The sequence below is a fragment of the Amia ocellicauda genome, unplaced genomic scaffold (genome assembly GCF_036373705.1).
Source record: "Amia ocellicauda isolate fAmiCal2 unplaced genomic scaffold, fAmiCal2.hap1 HAP1_SCAFFOLD_40, whole genome shotgun sequence".
NCBI classification, from domain to species: Eukaryota; Metazoa; Chordata; class Actinopteri; order Amiiformes; family Amiidae; genus Amia; species Amia ocellicauda.
The window spans coordinates 611,436-632,353 of NW_027102973.1; the positions used below are offsets into that span (position 1 = coordinate 611,436).

The following is a 20,918-nucleotide window of genomic DNA, read 5'->3' on the forward strand; positions in this document are numbered from 1 at the left end:
AGTCTTTCAAATGCCTGAATATCTGATAAACATTTTTTTTTCTGAATTGAAAACCCCAGCTGGCTATGCATTCGTTTGGCACCATATAACATTTCGGAATCTGTGCATTCTTTACCCTTCCACAGGCGGTACACACTGGCAGCAAAACGTAAATTGTTACCTTGGTTTATGTCTATTATTTTACTAAATAATATACCTTTTAAGCGCCTCCGCGCACCACCACCACCTTGCATATTTCTAATCACAGTGACCGTTATTCGCAAACTCACATGTGATAGAATTTTGTTGTGACTTTGTAGTAAATTAGCTATGCTCTCTAAGAAATCTGCAGCGTCCAGCTCCCCCACATTTCGCCTCCTCGATTAGAAAGGATTATTTAATGACCCCGAGCTCGGTCTCAGCTGTACAAAATCATTAGGACCCACATTGTGTGATATTTCATTTAGCAATCCTTGCACAGCTCCATGCACAATACGGACAGCATTCATATAAGATTGTACCAGATCCAGGTTCACAAACCTGAATTCTTCATAAAACTCCATAGCCCGAAACCTATTAATTTCTCGGTCATAGCGACGAATAATCTCCAAAAACCCCCAAGGAGGGTCCCCGCCAACGCCACCCTCAGCCATTTGTTCATCATTTTCATTATTCATCTCTAACATAGCAGCATCACCACCCCCGAACTGATTATCATTGTTATTAGCTACCGATGCTAGTTCCTTAGATACATCCTGATCTATATATTCCTGAATTTCCAAGTTTACCGGATGGCCTCCCGTCTGGAGAGTGTGCAACAGTGTCTGTGACCGTGCTAATTGTGACACATTTGTTCTAAATTTAAGCCTACGCAGCATTCTTTTCGCAGCATTAATTTTATTTCGCATTACCCCCCTAATTACACAAGCAGACTGACAGTTTTTGTGCTTCTCCTTTTTCATTGTTTGTCAATTGTTGTTTTCAGAATTGGTTGTTTTTTGTAACAACCCTTCTCGATCTTGCAGAGACTGATTGATTCACAGTGTGAATTACAGATTCATCAAACTCTCATCAGAAACGGGTCAATTCCCTATTTGTTTTAACAAATTTGTCAAAACATGTATTTTGCACTGAGCGGTGTTTAACGCCTCCACAAGCTGACTGCATATCTTGCTAAACACCAGGGCCCTACAATCACCAGGGGTCTGTATGTCAACACAGGGTGATTGATCACATTTCATCTCAGTATCCCCACTAGTGGTGGCTTTAACCGTGCTTTTACCCCGTTTACCTCTTTTTACAGTAGCGGAGCTCGGTCGGTTCACTTTCACACATTGCACCCCCACATCGGTGGTGTCGTGTGCCACCCGGTTTGTCTTACTCAGGGCTTTTCTGGGCGCTGTGTTTCCCCTTTGTGTGACTGGTGGCTGTCTCCCCCGCTGTAGAACGGACCTCCCTTTATCAGCACGATCGGATCTCTTCAGCTGTTTTCCACTTGACACGCCTCTCAAGCAGGGCAATGCAGGCTGTGCCGCATTTTTAGCTATAATAAAACAAACATGTCAATTACACTTTATACAGTGACTTTTCACTACATTTCGAACAAATACAAAATATAATATTATTATTATTATTATTATTATTATTAATAACATTGGTAAAAACGGTGAATGTTACACACCTCCATTCAAAGTTTGCTCTGTGACTTGGGGTGGGTGGGGGAGTGTGTAGTTATGTGGGTTAAACAACTGTCAAATCAAAAAACAAACATTGGTCACATAAATGTACACGATATTATGTTTTAGAAGATGTAATTAATTCATAATATGTAACAACTTGTTCTATGGCATACCATGAAATCTGAATAAAACTGGCCATTAAACACATTGCTTTGGCCCACCTTCAGAACACGTGTCTCCTGCGGTTTGGAAGGCGCTGTTCGGGACGTAGGCGTTGGGGGTTGTGAGTTCCACTCTCCGTGGTCCCCTGCGGGGTGCTCGGCCCGACAGTCTCGGCTCTGTTATTCTGTGCTGTAATATCTCGGTTCTCTCTCACCTTAAATTATACAAACCATGAACTATGCATGATATACTAACACTTTTAAACCCAACTCTATTACTATAAAAAACATTCTTACCATCAATACATGATAACGCATTTACTAGCTCTTCCTCATCAAATGGACCCCAGTCAGATGCCATTATGAAGAGTGTGTCCCTTCATATATTATATTGGATGTGTAAAATTAACTGCTTGGAGCGGCTTATTTATGGGGGGGCAAAATGGTATTTCATAATTTTTCTAAGAATCACACAAAATTGTATTCCACATAACATACCAGGAAACCGCCAAAAATGTTGTTCTTATTACAGAATTCAGTTGGGGCGGTATGTTGGGGTGTCTATTTCACTCCGATAAAGTTGATCTCCAACAGACATCTGTATCTATGCGTGCTATGGTCATGGTCTCACGTTCAAAACAACGTGTACACACTGGGTGAGGTGACCATTTGGAGAGATAAATTGTTATCACATATTTGTTATGGACACGAGCCTAATGGGTACAAATGACTGTACCCACGTGGCACCCATACACGCACCCAACTCCGCCCACACTCCTCCTCCTCTGTAGAGCCACTGCCCCCAATTTACCCACGTGTCCCCACACACGCCCCCAACCCCACCCACACCCCGCCTCCTCTGTAGAGCCGCCGGCCACCATTTACAGTATAAAGAGCATGCTGGTAAACACAGAAAACATGTCACCCGTTCGGGACAGAACAGGTCTGCGGTAACTGGTGGAAACCCCCATAGCGCACTATGGCTACACCAGCTAAGAAGACACCCCCTAGCGACCACGCTGCTGATGAAGATGCGGGGGCACCTAACACAAAATTAAGATGGTCGGAAGACAGGGACCCAAAAGAGGTAACACTTTATTTTACTTTAAAAACGTGTTTAGAATATTATTATTAATTTTAAACGTATGCCGGTGTTTACATGCTGTTAGGCCGTATGTGTGTATATATAAATTTCAATGCAAAGTGAATTTAAATGCATGTTTTCTTCTTTGTATGTTTATCAAAAGAATAGTGTCAGCGCTCCTCCTCCGAGCCCCAGGGATGCTCTCCCAATGTCTGATGAAGACGAAGGTGTCAACACTGGTGATGAGTCTGAAGATGATGACAAGGACCATGAACATGGCAGGGAGGATAAAACCTCAGACACTGATGATGGATTTGGACCATCAATGGAAAGAGAGGTAAATATACAGGTCCTACAACTGTGTTTAGTTGTGTACTTCTTTACTGACCGACACACATTACAGTTTTAAGTGTTATTTTCTTTTCTCTTCATTAGAATAGTGGAGTACCAGACACCAGTGATATGGATTCCTCTGTCAACTCTTTAAGACCCCGAACAAGATTGAACATTGCATGCTTCTGTTCTTGCCTTGCTAGAACCCACAAGAGTTTTGATTCAGACAGGGAAGTTCCGAGATATAATTGTAAAAACTATGATGATCATGTAACACTAGTGATGACACACACCATAAAGGGCATTTTTGCGCTAGTGTTACAACATTGTATTGGCCGTGAATTAGTTGATAAGTGTGAGGCCTGTCTGATAGGTGACCCCAGCCAAGCACAGCATCTCTGTCTAACTTTAGATCACGAGCAAGGGAGTGTCTGGAGTAGTGTCGCTCTTATATGTAACAAAATAAGTGTCACCCACTTTCTAAATGTTGTGTTATGTGTTGCACGTGCCCTATGTGGGCTATGCATCACCAGACAGACTGAGAAAGAAGTGAAATCTCTTTTGCATAGCTTAGAAACATGCACAACGGAATTAATGTTTAGTTCCCCCCCCCCGCTGTACCGAACCCATAACGAACCGAGACTTCAAAACCGAGGTACGTACCGAACTGTCAGTTTTGTGTACCGTAACGTTACACCCCTAACAAATGCTGTTAAACGGCATATTTGAAACAATACATTTTTGGGAAACAGTCGCGGCTATCTAAGTTTATTTATTCAACGTTGCAGAACCTGAAGGGGAGGGAGTCATATCTCAAAGGAGATCTGATAACACTTTATTTTAAGGGGCCAGAAGTATGCATTAGTTAAGCACAAACACACTTGTAATTAATTTTTAACTTTACATATTAGTCATTATTTATTAAACATTTGAAGGATCCACATTCATGCAATGAATAAACATAAACCTAGTAATTAATGATTAACCGAATGCACAGTAAATGCATTTTAGCCATTATTTACAACTTAGCAAACCATATATTATTGTAGTGTTATGTTGGGTGTATTTTGATAAGAGCATTTTAGCTCTGAGCTGAAGCACTGATCTAAAGAAGACCTCTCCCCCCACCAAAAGTTATCAGAGTTCCTTAACTCATCAGCTTGGAACTGGTTTACATCAAAGTGACAGTTTTGGGGAGGATGGCACCGAGAATAGGCCAAATAGTTTGGAATCCTGCTATGAGATAGGAGAAAGGGGCCTGTAGGTAATAAAAACTCTTTGAAGTGGACGAGAGCCGAAATCCCGACATAGAGCTACGAACCCGGGCCAACCGGCATTTCCAAAAGATGGCATGGATTGACATAAGTCATAAATCAAGCCCCCCTCCAATAGGACACTGGGGGCTGAAACCGAAATCCAATCTAAAAAAATCAAGAACCAATCACCTATTGATCTGACAGACTATAAAGAACAGCGCACGGTCTCTCTCTCTTACTCTCTCTCTCACCTGAACCAGAAACTCGCAACCTGTAGCTCTGTTGCCAGAACCGGAACCAGAAACCAACCAAGTCTTTGCCGGCAACAGAAGAATTAAACTGGGAGAAGGAGATTGAGCCGTACGAAGAATTCTTTTAAAGGACTTTATTAAATAAATAACTTCACAGACCCACCTGATCAGTGGAGTTTTACAGCTGGACAATTGACTAAGTCGACTGAATACGAAAGTGTCAGTCATTTAAATAGCTATTTGAGTCTTAAGAAACTTGACCCTTGGAACGAACAGGGCCCTGCTTTCCTCAAAGACTTTGTCTTCAAGTAACTACGGTGGAACCCTGCTTACAAAGAAGATTTTGTGCACAACCTTGGAGCCTTCAAACCAATGGAAAATCTGTTTGGAAAAGACTCTACATTCGCGAAACCCCAACTTCCAGGTGCATCGACTGAGTGGAAGTTCTTGGACAAAGCCGAACCGGACTGCCTTTGTTCCAAACCACACGGACCTCGTGCCGTGTGCTGTTATCTGAGCCCGAAGCCAGAGAGGCCTCTCTGCGACGAAGTTCAGATAAGTTTAACAGTTTGGAGTTTGTGATTCATGACATTTAAGAAATCAATTAGAAATGTTAATCTGTGATTCATAACTCTAGAATGTGTAATATCATTTAGTTTTCTTAAATATAAATGTGAGTTGCATTAAACTGTTTTGTTGATAATTTTAGAAATAAAATCTGTCAACGCCGAGAAATATCTTCTCATTCCTGTTTAACTGTTTAGTCTGAAATTGACACAAGTGAATAGACATTAGATTATTGGTGGCCCTGCCTATCCTTAATCATTGAATAATAATCAGTTAAGGGAAATTGTGGTAACAAGTAATGATAGGATCTTTCTCTGTACCTAAACGTTAATGAGACTGATATATATATATATATATATATATAACGAGAAGTTACCTGACATAAATACTAACCTGCGTAGTTATTTAATGTCTGACTAACAATACTAATGAGAGACTCACCTTCGTCTTACTAACCGGTGTTGTAGTCAATGTGTTTATAACCTTTTTTGTTTAAAGATTTGTGTGTTATCATATGCGATCCCATGGTCTTTGATTTGGTCACGGAAGTGATTTGTCTTTGATTTGTTGATCTAGAGTTGAATTTTAATTAGTTTTTCCCTTTTGTATAATTAGTGTAGTGCTACATTTAGTCTTTGTTTTTGAATAAATTTGACAATTTATATCTGTCTGCGTCCAATTATTACAGAAATTGAGTTCTACAAGACTCCAGGATTCGTGATAAGGTAATACTATAAATTCACTTCTTTAATTGAAATTTATAAGTGTACCTTATACATAATGTATCTATTAAATTAACTGAACAATATGAAGCTAGTAACTATGTTTAATTAGTGCTGGTTTTACAGTTATAAATTGCTCAAATATTGTAAGAAAGACAATTTGACCGCCTGTTCTAAAGTGAAAGTTATATTCACATTAATTATTGCACTAATTCAGTGATATTTATGTTTATTGGCCTAGAATAAGGCAATAATTATGGCTAAACTGCCAACAACACAGTACTAAAGAGAATTGGACTCCCTGTTGTAAAGATTTACACTAGGGGTGTCCCGAAGCACAATACCTTATTCGGAAAGGCACGGATAATGGCTTCAAAACCAATAACGAATAATTTTGCCGAATAATATGCGGCTAAGGCTGAGACAGTCACAGCTTGTGTTTGATGGATAACAGGTGAGCCAGGGGATCATATCACGAAACTTAAATGTCTGAAATCACTAGGCAATAATGTCCGTGTGAAATGAATGTGTGTAAACTTTAGGAATGAAATGAGCGCAAATCAAATAGCAGCTCTCTGCGCTTCTCTCTGAAATCAGAGCTTTAACGGGGTGCTTGAATATGATTTCACTTTTCTAACTTTAGTTAGTGTGTAATGTTGCTGTTTGAGCATAAACAACATCTGCAAAGTTACGAAGCTCAAAGTTCAAAGCAAAGGGAGATATTTGCTGTTAAAGAAATCGTTTTTTAAGGACTACAACAAACGGCTGGGTTAGTGACATCACTAACCCTAGAATTGACATAAACCCCGTCCCCTGAACACAATTCAGAGATTATCAAGACAGAATATGCTAATCAATGAGTAGAAGATAACTAAACATAGTCCAGTTAACATAATAGATGGTGAGGTACATTACTACACACAAATAATATGGTTTGCTAAGTTGTTAATATGAAAGAATGTTGATCCTTCAAATGTTTAATACATGTTAAATAATGGGTAATATGTCCTTACTAATCAGAATTACTAGTGTACTTATGCTTAACTAATGCATCATTCTGGACTATTCAAATACAGTGTTATCACAGTTCTTAATGACATGCATATTTTGGACATAGTCAGGTGCAAAAACAAGAAGGTTACTTTGTTGTCGGTGTTTGCGCAGAGGTTGCGTATGTTTGCGCACAGATAGCGGATAATCGCTCGCACCTTGGAACCTATTTCCGGGAGCGCGTTGTTGAGCCACCAGGCTCTGTTTTGTGCGGATGGGCGGCCGGAGCGCGTTAAGGGTTTTCTGTTACAACGTTGTCGTTAATAACTAATGATCTTCGCATGCAAGTCAATCAATCAAAACTAACTTGAGCTGGACAATAACTTTATTCTAGAGCTGCTGTAAAGCCAAAACAATCTCTGTCACTTTCATTTCTTATCACTGGAAAGCTGCTTTCAAACAATTCATATTGTTAAAAGCGCTATATAAATGAAGGTGATTGACTTCCCTTGCATAGACTTTTTGTCACTGCTGGTTTTACTGTTCTAAATAACAGTAGGACTTAGCCTAGATTTAATACCAGATTTCTTTGTTTTTTAAGTTCAAATGTATTATTATGTGAATTGGTACTTAAGTAAATGGTGTGTGATTATATGCATGACATTCATTCGGTGACAGTGGAATACAAACAGTCTTACCGGTGTATTCTCAACATCAGTTTCATCTGAATCCGTATATCCGTGTATCATAACAGCTTCACATTATTTATTGGCCCCGACAGTGTAAAAACAAATTAAATGCATTAGATAGGTCTACTTACTGCTCACAAACTTGATAGAGGCAGCGTACACTGGCCAGCCATGTTTTGGCTTTTTCCCTTTCTGCCATCCCACAGCAGCTGAACAGTCAGTTTGCGGGTATCCATCGTCATCCATCTTGGTGTCATCATATTTACGTATGGCTTCGGTTTCCACCTCGCTATACATCCCAGCATCCTCCCCACTGACCCATTGGACCACTGCAAACTTTCTCATCACACCTTGGGCTTTAGAAGAGTTTGGCTTTTAGTGAATTTAGATCACGGCTGTTTCATCAGATCTCACATGGGAAGGTCACAGTTTTGTGTCTTGTGAGTCTGATTGTAGCGTCATGGGCATCATTTTTGCTTTGTAAGACCAGTTTGCCAGACACAGACATAATGCTAGGCCAGCTAAATGTCAGCTGCATGCAAGTTAGCTGCAGATCTGTGAAAGATTAGTACAATCGATAATGAGGGCTGTCGATTTAACGCGGTAATCTGATTCATTAACGTTAGTTGTGAGAAACTAACGCGATTCAAATATTTTAACTCAATTAACCCACCCGCCCCTGACCAACGTAGGTAGATTTGTGTAATGAAATAGATTCAAAACTGAATCGCTTGACAGTAAAAAAAGTAAATGTAGTCTAATGTTAACGGTATAATACCCATTCAACATAAACCAACAAATACATGAATCCAGTTCACGTTACCTAAATACACGAAGCAAGGGCAATATCAAAGTTGTTGCTGGCTCAGTTAGCTCCTAGCAAGGTAACCTTAACTCTTGCAACTGTTGTCTTATTGAACAAACCAACTACTTTGCTTATAAATTACTAAATGAACCAACCTGAATCAACACAAATCCCTGAGTAATAATTACAACAAGATACAATTATTCTTTCCTTCGGGGTGACGTTAGAAATCCATGTTTAATCGATCTGAAACCTCTGTTGAAACTTAAAGCAACGGCCCGTGTTACCGCTGTCTGGCTGCTTCAATGAGTCAGTGATCTGGATTTCTATTGGATCCCGCGCAGCAGTTCAAACATCAACCAATCGGCATATTGTATGGTCTTATGGCCCTAATGCACTTGCCTACATGTAGCGATGTGTTTTCTATTATGCAAAATGGCGAAACGAAAATTGTGTTGCTTTAACAGTTGCCAAGAAGAAAGAATGATTCCTCGTCGTACTCGGACCAGGTGGAAAACAAGGCAAAACTTGTTTTTCCAGCAAAGTTTTGGTCATATTGATAATTTATAGGCCCTAGAAATGTGTGTATTAAATATGATAAACTATAATATATTCATAAATAGGCATTATACTTATTGTTGAACATAATTGTACAAATAATGTTTAGTTTAAGTTATGTTAAGTTTTAAGGTTTTAAAAATGTGTTTAAAATGTTGTAAAATGCATTGACAAACATATCTGAAGGCGAGTAGATTTCCCACTACAGCTGGTCATGTTGTTTTTAAATGCTGCCCGTGAACTGAACAATGAACGAAGTCACCATATCTAAATATTCACAACAAACACCCTTTCGACATGAAACCAAGAAATGAGAGCAATGCTTTCACTGCTCGCCATAGCGTCTCAATGTTAGTGTCCCTCAGCAGGATATGTCGCCCATTTTAGGTTTACAGACATTCTATAAATTAGCAGCCTGGCATTAGTACTGTCAGTAAAATATTATGCATGGCTAATAATTTTATGTCATAATAATATATTCATCTGTAGCCTATGGAGATGGCTTCCATCTCAAGACACCAATATAAATCTAAGCACAACAGCAATGCTAAAATGTAATGTATTATTGTGTCTGTAAAAGTGAAAGGAGCATACAGGTAGATGGTGGGGTGGGTTGTGAACACTAGCTTTAATCTTGATGAACATCCTGGGAATTAATAACAGTCAAAACAGCTTGCCATATTGTTGAACAAGAATATCAACATTTAGAGTAAAACAGGTTTCTTTTGGTACACACTTTGCTTATGATCACTCAAATTTGGATTCTTTCCCATTTGTTACAGAATACCAACCAATCAAACCTGGTGTCTTCAGGTCCCTCAAATGACCATGTCACAGATGCCAGTTGGCTGAACATCCTCGCATTTTCCATGAAGCACAATGTAACAGAGGCTTTAATGGAGGACCTACTGAAGCTGTTAAGGTTATGTAGTGGGGATGCTGCAAGCATCCCAAGTAGCAAGTACATGCTAGAGAAGGAGTTTAAAGATTATGTAGACAAATCAGAATACCATCTGTGAGACAAAGTTTAGAGCTGGGTCAATTTTTTATTTGTATACCTTTGAGGAATCAACTTCAAGCTCTTTTGGAGAATGAGCCTATTCCAAATATTTACAATGACCAAAACAGATGGAATAACAGATTTTTCAGATGGGAAGTTGTACAAATATCTGAAATCAGTTAGTGATTCATTCTTTTCCCTGTCTTTCAATTGTGATGGAGTGCCAGTGTTCCAGTCATCTAAATACAGCATATGGCCCTTACTATGCTCTGTTAATGAATTACCCCCAGAGGAAAGAGATACAAATGTCATACTATGTGCCTTGTGGTTTGGGTCATCAAAACCACAAATGACTAGCTTCCTCAAACCTTTTGTGGAGGAATGCAAAAGTCTTGGACAAACAGGTCTTCAGTGGCAGGATCCAGTAGATCACTCAATCAAAACGACAAAGGTCTATGCATTATGTGCCATATGTGATGCTGTTGCACGACCTTTACTGCAAAATTTCAAGCAGTTTAATGGAGAGTATGGGTGTGGGCACTGTCTTCATCCAGGTGTTCCTTAGAGATCATGACACAACTGTGCAAATAGGTGAGATTGCCAAAAATAATGAACAGAGCATTTTGGGCATAAAAGGGCCATCTCCAATTGTGGACTTGCCAGATTTTGACCTGATCAATGGCATGGTCCCTGATTACATGCATTGTGTGTTGCTGGGGGTTTGCCGGCAAATAGCCACTTTATGGTTTGATTCCAAAAGCTATAGTAAACCATGGTATGTTGGTTTGAACACTGTAACAGTGGATGTAAATCTTTTAGCAATCAAGCCTCTAAGCATTTTTTCCAGAATCCCACGGTCTATTGTTGAGCTAAGGTTTTGGAAAGCTCACGAATGACAGAACTGGCTTTTATATTACAGTTTGCCAGTCCTGGAGGGGATACTTCCAAACAGGTATCTTTGCCACTGGGCTCTACTTGTGGAGGGTGTGAGCATTTTGCTAGGTTCAGACATTAGCCAAGAGGATATTGACCATGCTCATGAGGCTCTTGAGCTTTATGTTAAATCAGTTCAGTCTTTGTATGGCGAAGATCAGGTGACCTACAATATGCATTCACTTCTGCATTTGACTAAGAGTGTTGAGAATTTGGGTCCTCTCTGGGCCCAGTCTGCTTTCATGTTTGAGAGCTATAATGGCTACTTGCTCAAGCAAGTCAAAAGCAGTAATGCAGTGCCTCAGCAGCTTTGCAAAAGAGTAGCATGGTCTCGGGCATTGCCACGCATAGCTAAGGCCTGCTCATCCAATGATGTTTCACCTGAAATTAAATCATTCTACACAGAAATTACCTCTGGTAAACGTCATGTAAAGAATTATACTAGATATGACTTGCACTTGGAGTGCCAAAGATTAGGCCAGTGTCTGAAAATAATATGAATGCATTGCATGCATTGCTAGATGTACCTGGGACCTCTATTGGCAGGTACTACAACAGAATAGTTATCAACGGAGAGGTCATTCAAAGCCAAACATACACAAAGACAAAGAAAAGGAACAACTCGGTTGTGATATTGAAAGATGGCAGTATTTTCACGGTTTCACACTTTCTCTGTGTCAGTGATGACCAATATCACTTATATGCAGTTGGCAAATTTGGAAATTGTACAGTGCAGAAACTGGTTCGAGGATCTGCTGTCAAAATATCACTGACCTTTATGCGGACTGTTCATTTTCCTACAGGATTTGAAAGAGCAGTTGATCTACGGTTGATTATACAGTATATGACCATGTTTGATTATAGGCATAGGGCTCCACTTAGGACAAGGCAAGAGCATGAGTTAAGTACAGCCTTATACTGCTAAACTGCACTGTGTTTTATACATGTCTTCATATGCTGGACATTCATATTAAATTTGCACTATTTTCCTATGTTTTTACTTCATCAAAAACTATATGCCTTTAGTTGTATGTAGGACATATATGATTAAAAATACATTAATATTATGCAATTTATATATGTGTTTTTTGCAGCATATATGTCCCTTACAATATTCGGTTTGAACATATAAGAATCACAGGTTTTTTTAGGAAAAGGAAAGGATCCAAGTGCAGGCTTTAGAGTTGAAGCAGATAATCCAATAAGGGCAAAACGAGAGAGCATAAACAGGGACAGTCCAGGTCAAACGATCAAGCGAACAGGCTAGTAGAGAGATCCGAAAGGGGTAAACGAGAGAAGGAAGCAAGAGGTCAAAAATACACGGGAAGGCAATCAAGAAACAAGGCTTAGAATTGATTCAGGAGAGAATGCAAGACTTCGCGATGAATCTAGGAAACAGAGGGGTACTGTGTACTGTGAAGGAGAGAGGGATTGAACGAGGTGAATGAAGGATTGACCAATGATAGGAGAGGAGGACAGAACAGGTGCACCTGGTAGGGAAGAATGTGGAAAGACTGGTTTGACTGGACAAAGGACAAGAGAAGCACTAAACTAGTATTTGGGAGAGGGAGACCTCTGGTGGTGAACTAAGGTAGAAGCAGGGGAGACCGTGACAGTCTCCAAGGTTCTCATCGTAAATAACAAACAGAAATCAAACTACCTTCTGGCCTGACCTTCTAGCTTGACCTTATCTTTCTTAAGTATACAAGAGAGATTAACAGGTGTGAGAAAAGAATTTCTAACTTTCCTTCCACACATACATACATACATACATACATACATACATACATACATACGGAAAATAAATAATAGAATTTTGAATCACAATAAGATGTTATCAAGTACAGAAAAAGAAAATGTAATAAAATGTGATCTTAAATACATACAAATAAAGAAAATTGGTTTACTATTTCCAGATTCCTTTTTTGAAATACAATGACATGCATTACAAATGAGTATTTACATTATATTTACAGCCGGTGCTCGTGTGTCACTGTGTCCCTCAGGCTGTGGTAGGCGCTGACATATTGGGCAGCCAGGGTGGCTGTGTGTCCCTCCCCCAGGAGGACTGACCGTTTTTCTTTTTTCTAAGTTTTGTCACAGGTTGGGTGGGCATCCATTATGTTGTTACAGAATGTGTCCCTTATTTTGGGCTAAAGCTTTCCGTGGAGGGGAACGTGGATCAGTTTGTACCATTTTTGGGAAGATCTGCCTTGTTGGGGCGGAGCTGTGATCCAGGTGAACAGCAGATCGGGCATAGGTGGGCATGTGGGCAGAGGAGTAGGAAGGCCGGTCAAGCAAATAAGCTTGCTAAGGTACGCAGCAGCAGCAAGCAGCCCCCCCATCCAGCCAGCCAGCCAGTCTGGCTGGCAGTGACTGAGTGGTTGACAGACGGCAAGCAACGGAATGTACGTGCTCTGTGATGTCATAGCAGTCAGCTGAGAGAGGCTCGTGATGTCATCGCTGAGCTGTCTGTCTGTCTGTCTGTCTGTCTCTCTCTCTCTCTCTCTCTCTCTTCCTCTCAATTCAATTCATTTGTATTGTCAAAGCAATTGGACATACATACATACATACATACATATATATGGAAAATAAACAATATGTGTACATCTCTTTCGGCATTAGTGGTGCCCTCACAGATGTGCAAGTTACATGACAGACAGACAGACAGACACACACACACTTTCACACACAGACAGACAGACACACACAGAAACACACACACATACTTTGACAGACAGACAGACAGACACACGCATATTATGGGTCTTTGTTGGGTAGTGAAATGGATAGCATCAGTCGCAGTGTGGGTAATGTCAGGGAGCCAATCATAGTCCCCGTTATTTGCATATCGTGGCGCAAAGCATTCTGGGAAAAGCAACTAAACACGTTTAGTCATGTATTTGTCCATAGTTTACACATGAGATGAAAGAGACAGTATGACGTATTGAGCACCTGGGATTCCTCATGTGTATGTGAGGGGCAGAGGAACCGGATCCCAAGTGTGCGTCCCAGGTGCTATAGGTTTCAAAGCATGCAGGGGAATAGGCACCCCACCCTGACACCTATAGAAGACTGGATAGGGAGATATAAATAGCAATGGGGAGACTCTTGTACTTGGTGTGGCTCTATCCATATAGTGGGGCCAGCAGCCACTTAGCAGGTGCAGCAATAGAAGCTCAGCCTGGGGAGACTGGATTTAGCATTTCCTCTCCATTTTGATAACTATCCATAATCATTTCTGCAAAATACTTCTATGATACCTATGTATGTTTTTTACTTGTACTATATTATACTATCAAGTATCAGTGTACACATACAATGTGACCTGTTACATTAATACAGAGGCCAGATCTCTAATAGCCACTGTCCCCTGATATTACACTTTTTTACAATCACTTTGGCACTCATTTCAGAACCTTGATGTCATTTTTCAAAACTCTAGACACTAAACTCACACTCGATGATCAAAATGCACATTTTTCAAAACTCTAACACTTTTTTACAATTGCTTGGATACAATACACATCAACCTCAGATCATTTGTTCATTGAACTAAAATGACACAACTTACATCAAAGTATTACCATTTCAAAATGCAATTCACACATTACATCTGAGATCACTGTCTATTCATTTCATTACAAAGATCTAACTATCAATTGATACAGCTGCTCAAAATGATAAGTGACTGTTGCATTACTCTTAATGCATAATTTTATGGAAACTGACAAACAATATTCCATGTTTCGATCATGAAAGTTTCAGGATAATGAGATCCATTGACACCAATAACCGAGGAGCATGAACCAGTTGGACTACATTATCTATGGATGTAATATTTCATCATCATTCATCATCATGTAGCACTTTTCCACACCATGTTTTCAGTGTGGAAGGAAAGTTAGAAATTCTTTCTCTAATACCTGTTTTTCTCTCTTGTATACTTAAGAAAGATAAGGTCAAGCTAGAAGGTCAGGCCAGAAGGTAGTTTGATTTCTGTTTGTTATTTACGATGAGAATCTTGGAGACAATGTCAAACAGTATGATTGAAGTGCCTGCTCCCTAATCCATGTGTTGATCTATGAACTCTGTCCTATAATGATATAAATTCTGCTTAGCTAACTTTTAAGATAACATAGTAATGACTTTCTGATTATAACCAGCTCTTTGATTTTTGTGTATAAAAGCTCTGACTGTTAAAATGAAGGCAGAGCGACTTTGGGATCTACTTGAGTCACTGTTCCTCTCCACGCTGCGTGTATTAAAGGCATTGCAACTAACGCTCCAACCTGGTTGAAGATGATTGTTCTTCCACATCAGATTTGACATTACTGTATGTATGCAGGCCCTTGTAATTGCTTTTCCAATACTGCCAACTGGTTATTGATGATTGATTTCACATTGTGGTACGAGTATCGAGTGAAATGAGTGCTATCCACCCCAGCAACACAGTGATAACATGGAGCCGGCAGGTCATCCAGGTCACAATAGAGGTCAAGCAGTGGGAGGAGGAAGACGTGGTGGTCAAAGGAATGGAAGGGGACATGCACCCCTTCTGAGAGGTGGTCGTGGGCCTCGTCATAGAGGAGGGCTTAAGCCTCACCAGAGAGGCAGCCATGGGCCTCATTTGAGAGGTGTTGGGGGAACGTGGTAGAGGACAAGGCCACGGACCAGACAGCGGCAGCAACAGCAAATAGTGTCTAGTGAAATCCGAGAAATAGTTGTAGAGCATGTTGTAAATCATGGCATGACCATGACTGAGGCAGCTACAATGATTCAATCAAACCTCAGAATCAACTCAGGATCAACTGTGGCCTCAATCATCAGAAATGTCCGTACTGAGAAGCGGCAAGTCTTCAGCATGCACTAAACATTAGGCTACTCTCAATTGTCAAATGACTGTATACTGCATACCAATGTGTAGCACAGAGTATAGTGTGCCTTTTGAAAGAAATGCAGACAGAGTGAAGCAGCTGATGACTGAGTATGTTCAGGTATGTTCAGTTTCAAGATGCCTCTTGTGAAAAATGGTTGTGAGAACCTGAACCTGAACACAGGGCTGATGGAAATTTAGAAGTACAGTAATCAATCCTTTGTTTTGCTTTTTACACTAAGCCAGGTGAGGAACACTGCAGTTGACATTTTACTGTAGTTTTGTTCTTTTTTGTAGCTAATTATTGTTGCATGGATTCAAAGAAACCTATGGTGTGATTTGATTGTATTGCATCAATACATTTCAGATTTTGTTCAATGATTCCACTGTGTCTGTAGTATTCTCTCTACTAGTCCTTTTACAGTGATGTATTTATGTGTAGTACCATAATGAAACATGTATCACATATTTTGTACTACAATATTTAATGATTGTACGAACAACTACACAGTGAAACTATCGGTATCTTCTGTGTTACTATGTTACTATGGTATTTCATGATAAATGAGTTATTTGAACCAACAAGTCTGCAAGTGCAAGGTTTCTTTAAAGATATGAAAGGCTGTTCAATGTTCAAAACATTGTATTGTGCAGTGTTACAAGTGATGACCGTTTTGAGTTTTGTGTCTAGTTTTGAAAAATGACATCAAGGTTCTGAAATTAGTGACAAAGTGATTGTAAAAAACTGTATATTCATCCTATTTAATGTGCTCTTTTAAAATGTACTTTTCTTTTTTATGTTGCCATTTCTGTTCTACCAATGTTTCAGTTGTTAGCCAAAGATTGACAGAGTACATCTCATACACACAGGCCAGACAGCAAGGATTTCTTTTTGAAATTCAATTACAAATGCTGCATGAATTCATCAATACGATTAGAGCTCCTGAAAACTCACTCTACAGCATCTCATTAGCAGTGAAAAGAAACCAAGAAAGTTGGGACAGTCGACTGTTTACCACTATGTAACATCACCTTTTCTTTTAATAACACTTATTAAGCACTTGGGCACTGAAGACACCACTTGGTTAAGTTTAGCAAGTGGGATTTCCCCCCATTCATCCATTATGCATTTCCTCAGCTGCGCAACTGCACAGGGCCTTCGTTGTCTTAATTTGCACTTCATAGTGCGCCACACATTCTCAATTCGGAGACAGGTCAGGACTGCAGGCAGGCCATGCTAGCACCCGCACTCTCTGCCTACGCAACCATGCGCTTGTAATCTGGGCAGAATGTGGTTTGGCGTTATCCTGCTGAAAAATGCAGGGACGTCCCTGGAAAAGATGATGTCTGGATGGCAGCATATGTTGCTCCAAAATGTGTACATCTCTTTCTGCAAAAATGGTGCCCTCACAGATGTGCGAGTTACATGACAGACAGACACTCATACACACTGTCACACCCACACACACACACACACTTTCACAGACAGACACACGCACACACACACACACACACACACACACACACACACTTTCACACAGAGACAGACACACACACACTTACATACATACATACATACATACATACAGTGAGTGAAAAAAGTATTTGATCCCCTGCTGATTTTGTGCGTTTGCCCACTCACAAAGAAATGATCAGTCTATAATTTTAATGGTAGGTGTATTTTAACAGTGAGAGACAGAATAACAGCCAAAAAATCCAGAAAAACGCATTTCAAAAAAGTTATAAATTGATTTGCATGTTAATGAGGGAAATAAGTATTTGATCCCCTATCAATCAGCAAGATTTCTGGCTCCCAGGTGTCTTTCATACAGGTAACGAGCTGAGATTAGGTGCACTCTCTTAAAGGGAGTGCTCCTAATCTCAGCTCGTTACCTGTATAAAAGACACCTGTCCACAGAAGCAATCAATCAATCAGATTCCAAACTCTCCACCATGGCCAAGACCAAAGAGCTGTCCAAGGATGTCAGGGACAAGATTGTAGACCTACACAAGGCTGGAATGGGCTACAAGACCATCACCAAGCAGCTTGGTGAGAAGGTGACAACAGTTGGTGCGATTATTCGCAAATGGAAGAAACACAAAATAACTGTCAGTCTCCCTCAGTCTGGGGCTCCATGCAAGATCTCACCTCGTGGAGTTTCAATGATCATGAGAACGGTGAGGAATCAGCCCAGAACTACATGGGAGGATCTTGTTAATGATCTCAAGGTAGCTGGGACCATAGTCACCAAGAAAACAATTGGTAACACACTACGCCATGAAGGACTGAAATCCTGCAGCGCCCGCAAGGTCCCCCTGCTCAAGAAAGCACATGTACAGGCCCGTCTGAAGTTTGCCAATGAACATCCGAATGATTCAGAGGAGAACTGGGTGAAAGTGGTCTCAGATGAGACCAAAATCAAGCTCTTTGCCATCAACTCAACTCGCCGTGTTTGGAGGAGGAGGAATGACCCCAAGAACACCATTCCCACCATCAAACAAGGAGGTGGAAACATTATGCTTTGGGGCTGTTTTTCTGCTAAGGGGACAGGACAACTGCACCGCATCAAAGGGACGATGGACGGGGCCATGTACCGTCAAATCATGGGTGAGAACCTCCTTCCCTAAGCCAGGGCATTGAAAATGGGTCAAATACTTATTTCCCTCATTAACATGCAAATCAATTTATAACTTTTTTGAAATGCATTTTTCTGGATTTTGTGGCTGTTATTCTGTCTCTCACTGTTAAAATACACCTACCATTAAAATTATAGACTGATCATTTCTTTGTCAGTGGGCAAACGTACAAAATCAGCAGGGGATCAAATACTTTTTTCCCCCACTGTACATACATATATATGGAAAAGAAACATTACAAGTATAAATCACAATAAGATGTAATAAAGTACAGATAAACAAAGTGTAATAAAATGTGATCTTTTTGAAAATGCAGGGACGTCACTGGAAAAGATGATGTCTGGATGGCAGCATATGTTGCTCCAAAATGTGTACATCTCTTCTGCAAAAATGGTGCCCTCACAGATGTGCGAGTTACATGACAGACAGACAGACAGACACTCACACCCACACACACACACTTTCACAGACAGACATACACACAGAGACAGGCACACACACACACACATACATACATACATACATATGGAAAAGAAACAATACATTTATAAATCACAATAAGATGTAATAAAGTACAGAAAAACTAAATGTAAGAAAATGTGATCTTTAATACACACAAATATGTATGGCTGGTCGGATGCGTCTTGGACTCGGGTTCCTCTTCATTACGTATAACGCTTTTGCCTTTTGCTAAAGCTTTCCGTGGAGGGGATCGTGGGTGAGTTTGTACCATTTTTGGGAGGATCTGCCTTGTTGGGGCGGAGCTGTGATCCAGGTGAACAGCAGATCGGGCATAGGTGGGCATGTGGGCAGAGGAGTAGGAAGGCCGGTCAAGCAAATAAGCTTGCTAAGGTACACAGCAGCAGCAAGCAGCCCCCACATCCAGCCAGCCAGCCAGTCTGGCTGGCAGTGACTGAGTGGTTGACAGACGGCAAGCAACGGAATGTACGTGCTCTGTGATGTCATAGCAGTCAGCTGAGAGAGGCTCGTGATGTCATCGCTGAGCTGGCTGGCTGGCTGGCTCTGTGTGTGTGTGTGTGTGTGTCTATGTCTGTCTGTTTTTCTGTTTGTCAGTCTGTCTGTCTGTCTCTCTCTCTCTCTCTCCCTCTCAATTCTATTCATTTGTATTGTCAAAGCAATTGGACATACATACATACATATATATATATATATGTAGCGTAAGGTACACTTTTAAATTTCAATTAAAGAAGTGAATTCATAGTATCACCTTATCACGAATCCTGGAGTCTTGTAGAACTCAATTTCTGTAATCATTGGACGCAGACACCAATTCCAAAGATATAAATTGTCAAATTTATTTAAAAACAAAGACTAAATGTAGCACTACACTAACTATACAAAAGGGAAAAACTAATTAAAATTCAACTCTAGATCAACAAATCAAAGACAAATCACTTCCGTGACCAAATCAAAGACCATGGGATCACATAGGATAACACACAAATCGTTAAACAAAAAAGGTTATAAACACATTGACTACAATACCGGTTAGTAATTCTAGGAATCACTAAGAAACAGTTGAAAGTGCTAAATTGCAGTTTCAGAAGATGAAAAAAAACTGTAACAGATGGGATATGTAGTACTTTATACTCGAGTGGTCTATGCGATTACACCCTGTTGGTGTTATTAAGAACGCCAAGTACCAGAATGCAGAGCGGGACTGTTTTTTGTGCCGTGACTTGTTGGGGGAAAAAGGCGCAGAAAAAACGGACGAGAAGGTGAAGGTAGTATGGCGGTGATGCACGCGTTGGTGAAGTGGGAAAGCGGGGTCGACAAAGACTCTTACACCGTGATTCCCACTGCTTGCTTTCGCAATTTTGATTTATTCAGCATTGCTGATGATGACGAAGAGACGACTCGAAACTTCAGAGCAGAGTGGAGAGACACGAACAAACCTCCAAAAGGTGGATGGCCTGTCCATGAAGCGCAGATCATTATGACTGGTAACAATGTTTATTTAAAAAAAAAAAAACATTAAAGTCTTTACATGCTATTTGATATATACAATCACAGTATATTTGAAATGAATGTTTAAGTTATTAATGTGTTGTACTTCTAACATACTCTTATAACATGGTAGATGGTGGTGAGGGCGATAAAACTCGTCATACTTGACTGGCATTTGTAAGAACGATTTATTGTGTGTTGTGCTTTACAATAAAATCCCCCAAATCACAAAATAAATTAAACCAGATATAATTTAACTTCAGTTTTGATTCAGTGTTGGCTGTTCATCTTAATTTGTATGGTCAAAGCACAGTATTTTTATGACAAATAAATATAATCCCCAAATATCTGTGGACATAATGCAGGGTTTTATTTATTTTATTTTTATTTTAGGAAAAGAAGGCGAACTAAGAAGAAAACTTAATGACCT

General features: G+C 40.1%; 1 non-coding gene across 1 annotated transcript; it reads left to right on the forward strand.

Annotated features, from left to right (window-relative positions):
- Positions 1 to 19,166: 19,166 nt before the first annotated feature.
- Positions 19,167 to 19,281, forward strand: LOC136734558 (U5 spliceosomal RNA). The gene has a single exon (XR_010810534.1). It is a non-coding gene; the product is annotated as a U5 spliceosomal RNA (small nuclear RNA).
- Positions 19,282 to 20,918: the final 1,637 nt, after the last annotated feature.